Source organism: Oncorhynchus mykiss, chromosome 25 (assembly GCF_057628025.1).
Source record: "Oncorhynchus mykiss isolate SJ-2025 chromosome 25, ASM5762802v1, whole genome shotgun sequence".
Taxonomy (NCBI): Eukaryota; Metazoa; Chordata; class Actinopteri; order Salmoniformes; family Salmonidae; genus Oncorhynchus; species Oncorhynchus mykiss.
This window is the reverse complement of record NC_143046.1, coordinates 87777501-87785000: the sequence shown is the minus strand read 5'-3', so window position 1 is coordinate 87785000 and position 7500 is coordinate 87777501. Positions and strand designations below refer to the sequence as shown.

The following is a 7500-nucleotide window of genomic DNA, read 5'->3' as shown; positions in this document are numbered from 1 at the left end:
GGTTCTGTAGAGTGTGTGTGGGGGATGTGTGTCAGTGTGTGGGGGCGTGTGTCAGTGTGTGGGGGTTAAAGATAGTTGCTCTATGTTTACCCCTGTCCTCCTACTCAGGGCATGACACATTGGGTGCAGGGTGGTGGGCTCAGAAATAGCCTCAGGGTGGTGGGCTCAGAAATAGCCTCAGGGTGGTGGGCTCAGAAATAGCCTCAGGGTGGTGGGCTCAGAAATAGCCTCAGGGTGGTGGGCTCAGAAATAGCCCCAGGGTGGTGGGCTCAGAAATAGCCTCAGGGTGGTGGGCTCAGAAATAGCCTCAGGGTGGTGGGCTCAGAAATAGCCTCAGGGTGGTGGGCTCAGAAATAGCCTCAGGGTGGTAGGCTCAGAAATAGCCTCAGGGTGGTGGGCTCAGAAATAGCCTCAGGGTGGTGGGCTCAGAAATAGCCTCAGGGTGGTGGGCTCAGAAACAGCCTCAGGATGGTGGGCTCAGAAACAGCCTCAGGGTGGTGGGCTCAGAAATAGCCTCAGGGTGGTGGGCTCAGAAATAGCCTCAGGATGGTGGGCTCAGAAATAGCCTCAGGGTGGTCGGCTCAGAAATAGCCTCAGGGTGGTCGGCTCAGAAATAGCCTCAGGGTGGTGGGCTCAGAAACAGCCTCAGGGTGGTGGGCTCAGAAATAACCTCAGGGTGGTGGGCTCAGAAATAGCCTCAGGGTGGTGGGCTCAGAAATAGCCTCAGGGTGGTGGGCTCAGAAATAGCCTCAGGGTGGTGGGCTCAGAAACAGCCTCAGGGTGGTGGGCTCAGAAACAGCCTCAGGTTGGTGGGCTCAGAAATAGCCTCAGGGTGGTGGGCTCAGAAACAGCCTCAGGGTGGTGGGCTCAGAAATAGCCTCAGGGTGGTGGGCTCAGAAATAGCCTCAGGGTGGTGGGCTCAGAAATAGCCTCAGGGTGGTGGGCTCAGAAATAGCCTCGGGGTGGTGGGCTCAGAAACAGCCTCAGGGTGGTGGGCTCAGAAATAACCTCAGGGTGGTGGGCTCAGAAATAGCCTCAGGGTGGTGGGCTCAGAAATAGCCTCAGGATGGTGGGCTCAGAAATAGCCTCAGGGTGGTCGGCTCAGAAATAGCCTCAGGGTGGTCGGCTCAGAAATAGCCTCAGGGTGGTGGGCTCAGAAACAGCCTCAGGGTGGTGGGCTCAGAAATAACCTCAGGGTGGTGGGCTCAGAAATAGCCTCAGGGTGGTGGGCTCAGAAATAGCCTCAGGGTGGTGGGCTCAGAAATAGCCTCAGGGTGGTGGGCTCAGAAACAGCCTCAGGGTGGTGGGCTCAGAAACAGCCTCAGGTTGGTGGGCTCAGAAATAGCCTCAGGGTGGTGGGCTCAGAAACAGCCTCAGGGTGGTGGGCTCAGAAATAGCCTCAGGGTGGTGGGCTCAGAAATAGCCTCAGGGTGGTGGGCTCAGAAATAGCCTCAGGGTGGTGGGCTCAGAAATAGCCTCGGGGTGGTGGGCTCAGAAACAGCCTCAGGGTGGTGGGCTCAGAAATAACCTCAGGGTGGTGGGCTCAGAAATAGCCTCAGGGTGGTGGGCTCAGAAACAGCCTCAGGGTGGTGGGCTCAGAAATAACCTCAGGGTGGTGGGCTCAGAAATAGCCTCAGGATGGTCGGCTCAGAAATAGGATGGTTTTTTCAATACCGTTGAAACTTTTTCAAAAGATCGTTTTTTTAATACTTTTGAATATTTGTAGCTACTTTGTTAAAGGAAAACTCCAACCAAAAAACTATATTTTGGTATTTGTTTCATTAGTTCATTCGTCCATTAGTCCAATATTTGACATGTCTGCAATCACGTTTTCAAGATACATAACTTTCAGAATACAGGAATACAGGAATACAGGAATACAGGAATACAGGAATACAGGAATACAGGAATACAGGAATACAGGAATACAGGAATACAGCCGGTATGATGCATTTGGCATTGCTTTGGTACACTAGAAGAAGTACTGAATGCTGATTGGCTGAAAGCTGTGGTATATCAGACCTTAAACCATGGGTATGACAATATATATATATATTTTACTGCTCTAATTACATTGCTAAACAGTTTTATAATAGCATTAAAAGGCATTGTGTCGTGCCTAAGCACAGTCCTTCGCCGCGGTATATTCGCCATATACCCCCCAATATACCCCCCCATATAACCCCCCCATATACCCCCCCCATATATCCCCCCATATACCCCCCCATATAACCCCCCCATATACCCCCCCCATATATCCCCCCATATACCCCCCCATATACCCCCCCATATACCCCCCCATATACCCCCCCAATATACCCCCCCATATAACCCCCCCATATACCCCCCCCATATACCCCCCCAATATACCCCCCCATATAACCCCCCCATATACCCCCCCATATATCCCCCCATATACCCCCCCATATAACCCCCCCATATACCCCCCCATATATCCCCCCATATACCCCCCCATATAACCCCCCATATACCCCTCCCATATACCCCCCCCATATACCCCCCCCATATATCCCCCCATATACCCCCCCATATAACCCCCCATATACCCCTCCCATATACCCCCCCCATGTACCCCCCCATATACCCCTCCCATATACCCCCCCCATATACCCCCCCATATACCCCCCCATATACCCCCCCCATATACCCCCCCCATATACCCCCCCCCCCCCAATATACCCCCCCCCTCCCCAACTTTTGTTGCACACATATCCACAACAACAACAACAAAATGTTGGATTACATCATGAAAAAAAAAGAAGTTTGAATGCAGAATTTATTAAGCAGTATTGATGCAATGACACTGTTGGTTTCATCAAGGCGTAAGAGGCTTGTCTGTTAAAAGAACAATGGCACCTCCGGTGAAACTGCTGTGATTTATATATATATATATTTATTTTTGGGGCTGCCAACAACATTGAAGTAGATATCGTCATATCAGGCTACTATAGAGACTGATGAGAAGTGAACAACAAAAATGTCATATTGTATTATTACACACTATTTAGTAATCTAGGCTACCCACAATTCAATTGGAGCTGAAAATAAAGTATAGGTTAGGCTTATTAAATCTAGACTACTACACGCTATTCGTTTCCACAATTGCATTAGTGAACGACATTCATATAGGGGCCCATTTAGGACTAACCTTGTAACCTTGTAAATACCAGACTGATTTCATGCTGTACAGCAACATTCATCCCAGCTTGCACATAACGTTCTGAGAACCATCCCAGTTAGCACATAACGTTCTGAGAACCATCCCAGACAGCACATAACGTTCTGAGAACCATCCCAGTTAGCACATAACGTTCTGAGAACCATCCCAGATAGCACATAACGTTCTTAGAACCATCCCAGTTAGCACATAACGTTCTTAGAACCATCCCAGTTAGCACATAACGTTCTGAGAACCATCCCAGTTAGCACATAACGTTCTGAGAACCATCCCAGTTAGCACATAACGTTCTGAGAACCATCCCAGCTGGCACATAACGTTCTTAGAACCATCCCAGTTAGCACATAACGTTCTGAGAACCATCCCAGTTAGCCCATAACGTTCTGAGAACCATCCCAGTTAGCCCATAACGTTCTGAGAACCATCCCAGTTAGCCCATAACGTTCTGAGAACCATCCCAGTTAGCACATAACGTTCTGAGAACCATCCCAGTTAGCACATAATGTTCTGAGAACCATCCCAGCTAGCACATAACGTTCTGAGAACCATATGTTTCTTAGAGCTTGATGATAGTATGGTTGTCCTATGGTTATTGTGCATATAACCTTACCATATAGTTCTGGGAAGGGTGCAGGATATATCCAGCTAGCACATAACGTTCTGAGAACCATATGTTTCTTAGGTTGGAATGTCAATACTTCAGCATAACGCTTCCTAAAGGTTTCCTCGTGGTTATATTAAAAGTAATGTTCTCAGAACGTTCAGAGAATGTTAAGAAACAACATTCTTCTGTGGGTATTTCAGTACTTCATTATATCGGTTTCTGCAGGTTTCCTCATGGTTCTATTTAAAAACTTTCCATAAATACCACAAGAAAACATTAGTAACGTTCAAAGAATATGATTTAAAAATATATATGTAACAGTATAATTTTAAACCGTCCCCTCGCCCATACCCGGGCGCGAACCAGGGACCTTCTGCACACATCAACAGTCACCCTCGAAGCATCGTTACCCATCGCTCCACAAAAGCCGCGGCCCTTGCAGAGCAAGAGGAACTACTACTTCAAGGTCTCAGAGCAAGTGACGTCACTGATTGAAACGCTATTTAGCGCCCACGCTAACTAAGCTAGCCGTTTCACATCCGTTACACTCACCCCCCTTTTGACCTTCCTCCTTTTTCCGCAGCAACCAGTAATCCGGGTCAACAGCATCAATGTAACAGTATAATTTTAAACCGTCCCCTCGCCCATACCCGGGCGCGAACCAGGGACCTTCTGCACACATCAACAGTCACCCTCGAAGCATCATTACCCATCGAACTACTACTTCAAGGTCTCAGAGCAAGTGACGTCACTGATTGAAACGCTATTTAGTAGCCCACGCTAACTAAGCTAGCCGTTTCACATCCGTTACATATACATATACATGTTCTCAGTGTCAACAGAACTCTATCCTCTATCTTGTTAAGTGTGTTCAGGTGTGTTGGCCACGCCCACTAATTAGCCACACCTGATCTTAATGAGTGCTTGTTACCTTTGAAATGGAGTCTCAAAAAAACCCCCGCTTTGTATGAGTTATATAAAAAAAAACATGGCATGCCAGCTCCGTCCTGGTGGCGCAGAGAACTAATTTCCATGGAAACCTAACAGAAGATCATAGATTTGAATCTTACTGACGCTGTGCCACAATAAAAAAATAAATGTGTTTACATGACTGAGCCAATGAATTTCCATGTGTCTTATCAGTGCTTGGTGTTCAGAACAGTTAACCTAAGCTAGCAGTGTAATTAAAAGTATTTTTGAAACATTCTGTGAAAGTTTTAAGGAAGTTATGCAAAAACCTCCAAGTAACCTTTACATTTAATTCAAAACATTCACAACATTTAGCTAATGTTCTCAGAACCTTATTTATTTACCTTCAAATATTTGAATTTCCGTTCTCAAAACGTTGATAAAACATCCTAGGAAAACTTTCAGAGAACCATAGTAAACATTCTTACAACCTCCCTGCAACCTAAAATCGAATATTCCCAGAACAGGCAAAATGTTCACTTCAATTCTCAGAATGTTTAAAAAACGTTTTACCGGTCAGGAAATGTATTGCTTCATTCTCAGAACCAATGGGAAACCAAAAACTTACATTCCCACAACTTCCAACGAACCAAACGTGGTAGCTGAAATGTAAGCTCACGGGATCAGGCGGCTTTGCGAAGCTAATTTAAGACTAGAATTGGTGAGTTAAACGAGCGTTATGACATTAGAAAAACAGAGAGGTATAAATGTAGCCATTTGGCAAACAAGTTACCTTGTGAAGTTTCCACATAGCTCCCAGAGCCTTCACTTCATGTGTCCCGTGCTCGCCTTCCTGTAAACATTGGTAATACACTGATCTGACATGTTTCCCTTGAAATGGGGAATAGACTAAAACGAACAGCTTGGTATGAGTTTTTTTTTTTTAAACACGTCATGCCAGCTTCATCCTGGTGGCGCAGAGAACTAATTTCCATGGAAACCTAACAGAAGATCATAGATTTGAATCTTACTGGCGCTGTGCCACAATAAATTTTTTTTAAAAATGTGTTTACATGACTAAGCCAATGAATTTCCATGCGTCTTATCAGTGCTTGGTGTTCAGAACAGTTAACCTAAGATAGCATTGTAATTAACAATCTTATTGAAACATTCAGTGAAAGTTCAAATTCACATAGAAATGTGAGTTATCGATCTGTCATTTTCATTGAAAGCAAGACCTAAGAAGCGGTATATCTCTTCTATGTGCGTATTTTCTATGCTGCCCGTTAATTAAGTTCAGTGTTTTGCTTCTTTTACTTTCTGTTTTGTACACCAGCTTCAAACAGCTAAAAATACTGTATTTTTGCCATTGGAAAATATATTTTCACTGTGATTCAGATGGTACAATTGATTCTCTATACAATCACTGCTTTTTTTTTGTCATAAACTGAAATTAGGCAAACTATTAGAATTTTTGAAACCAGAAAATGGTGGCGCAATTTATGCATATCGCACCTTTAGATTTAATTGAAAACATTCACAACATTTAGAGAATGTTCTCAGAACCTTATTTAATTTAATTACCTTCAAATAACCGATAATTTCTGTTAATAAAACATCCCAGGAAAACGTTCTCAGAACAGGTGAAATGTTCACTTCAGTTCTCAGAACTAAACATGAAGGTTCTCAGAACTAAACATGAAGGTTCTCAGAACTAAACATGAAGGTTCTCAGAACAGGTGAAATGTTCACTTCAGTTCTCAGAATTAAACATGAAGGTTCTCAGAATTAAACATGAAGGTTCTCAGAACTAAACATGAAGGTTCTCAGAACAGGTGAAATGTTCACTTCAGTTCTCAGAATTAAACATGAAGGTTCTCAGAACTAAACATTAAGGTTCTCAGAATTAAACATGAAGGTTCTCAGAACAGGTGAAATGTTCACTTCAGTTCTCAGAATTAAACATGAAGGTTCTCAGAACTAAACATGAAGGTTCTCAGAATTAAACATGAAGGTTCTCGGAACTAAACATGAAGGTTCTCAGAACTAAAAATGAAGGTTCTCAGAACTAAACATGAAGGTTCTCAGAACTAAAAATGAAGGTTCTCAGAACTAAACATGAAGGTTCTCAGAACTAAACATGAAGGTTCTCAGAACTAAACATGAAGGTTCTCAGAATTAAACATGAAGGTTCTCGGAACTAAACATGAAGGTTCTCAGAACTAAAAATGAAGGTTCTCAGAACTAAACATGAAGGTTCTCAGAACTAAACATGAAGGTTCTCAGAACAGGTGAAATGTTCACTTCAGTTCTCAGAACTAAACATGAAGGTTCTCAGAACTAAACATGAAGGTTCTCAGAACAGGTGCAATGTTCACTTCAGTTCTCAGAACTAAAAATGAAGGTTCTCAGAACTAAACATGAAGGTTCTCAGAACAGGTGAAATATTCACTTCAGTTCTCAGAACTAAACATGAAGGTTCTCAGAACTAAACATGAAGGTTCTCAGAACTAAACATGAAGGTTCTCAGAACTAAACATAAAGGTTCTCAGAACTAAAAATGAAGGTTCTCAGAACTAAACATGAAGGTTCTCAGAACAGGTGAAATGTTCACTTCAGTTCTCAGAACTAAACATGAAGGTTCTCAGAACTAAACATGAAGGTTCTCAGAACTAAATATGAAGGTTCTCAGAACAGGTGAAATGTTCACTTCAGTTCTCAGAACTAAACATGAAGGTTCTCAGAACAGGTGAAGTGTTCACTTCAGTTCTCAGATCTAAACAGTCTA

General features: G+C 43.7%; 1 protein-coding gene across 2 annotated transcripts in view; it reads right to left on the bottom strand.

Moving 5' to 3' along the window:
• LOC110505965 (E3 ubiquitin-protein ligase TRIM9) overlaps positions 1 to 7500 on the bottom strand; it is an 82624-nt gene that overhangs the window by 73793 nt on the left and 1331 nt on the right. The window lies entirely within an intron of this gene.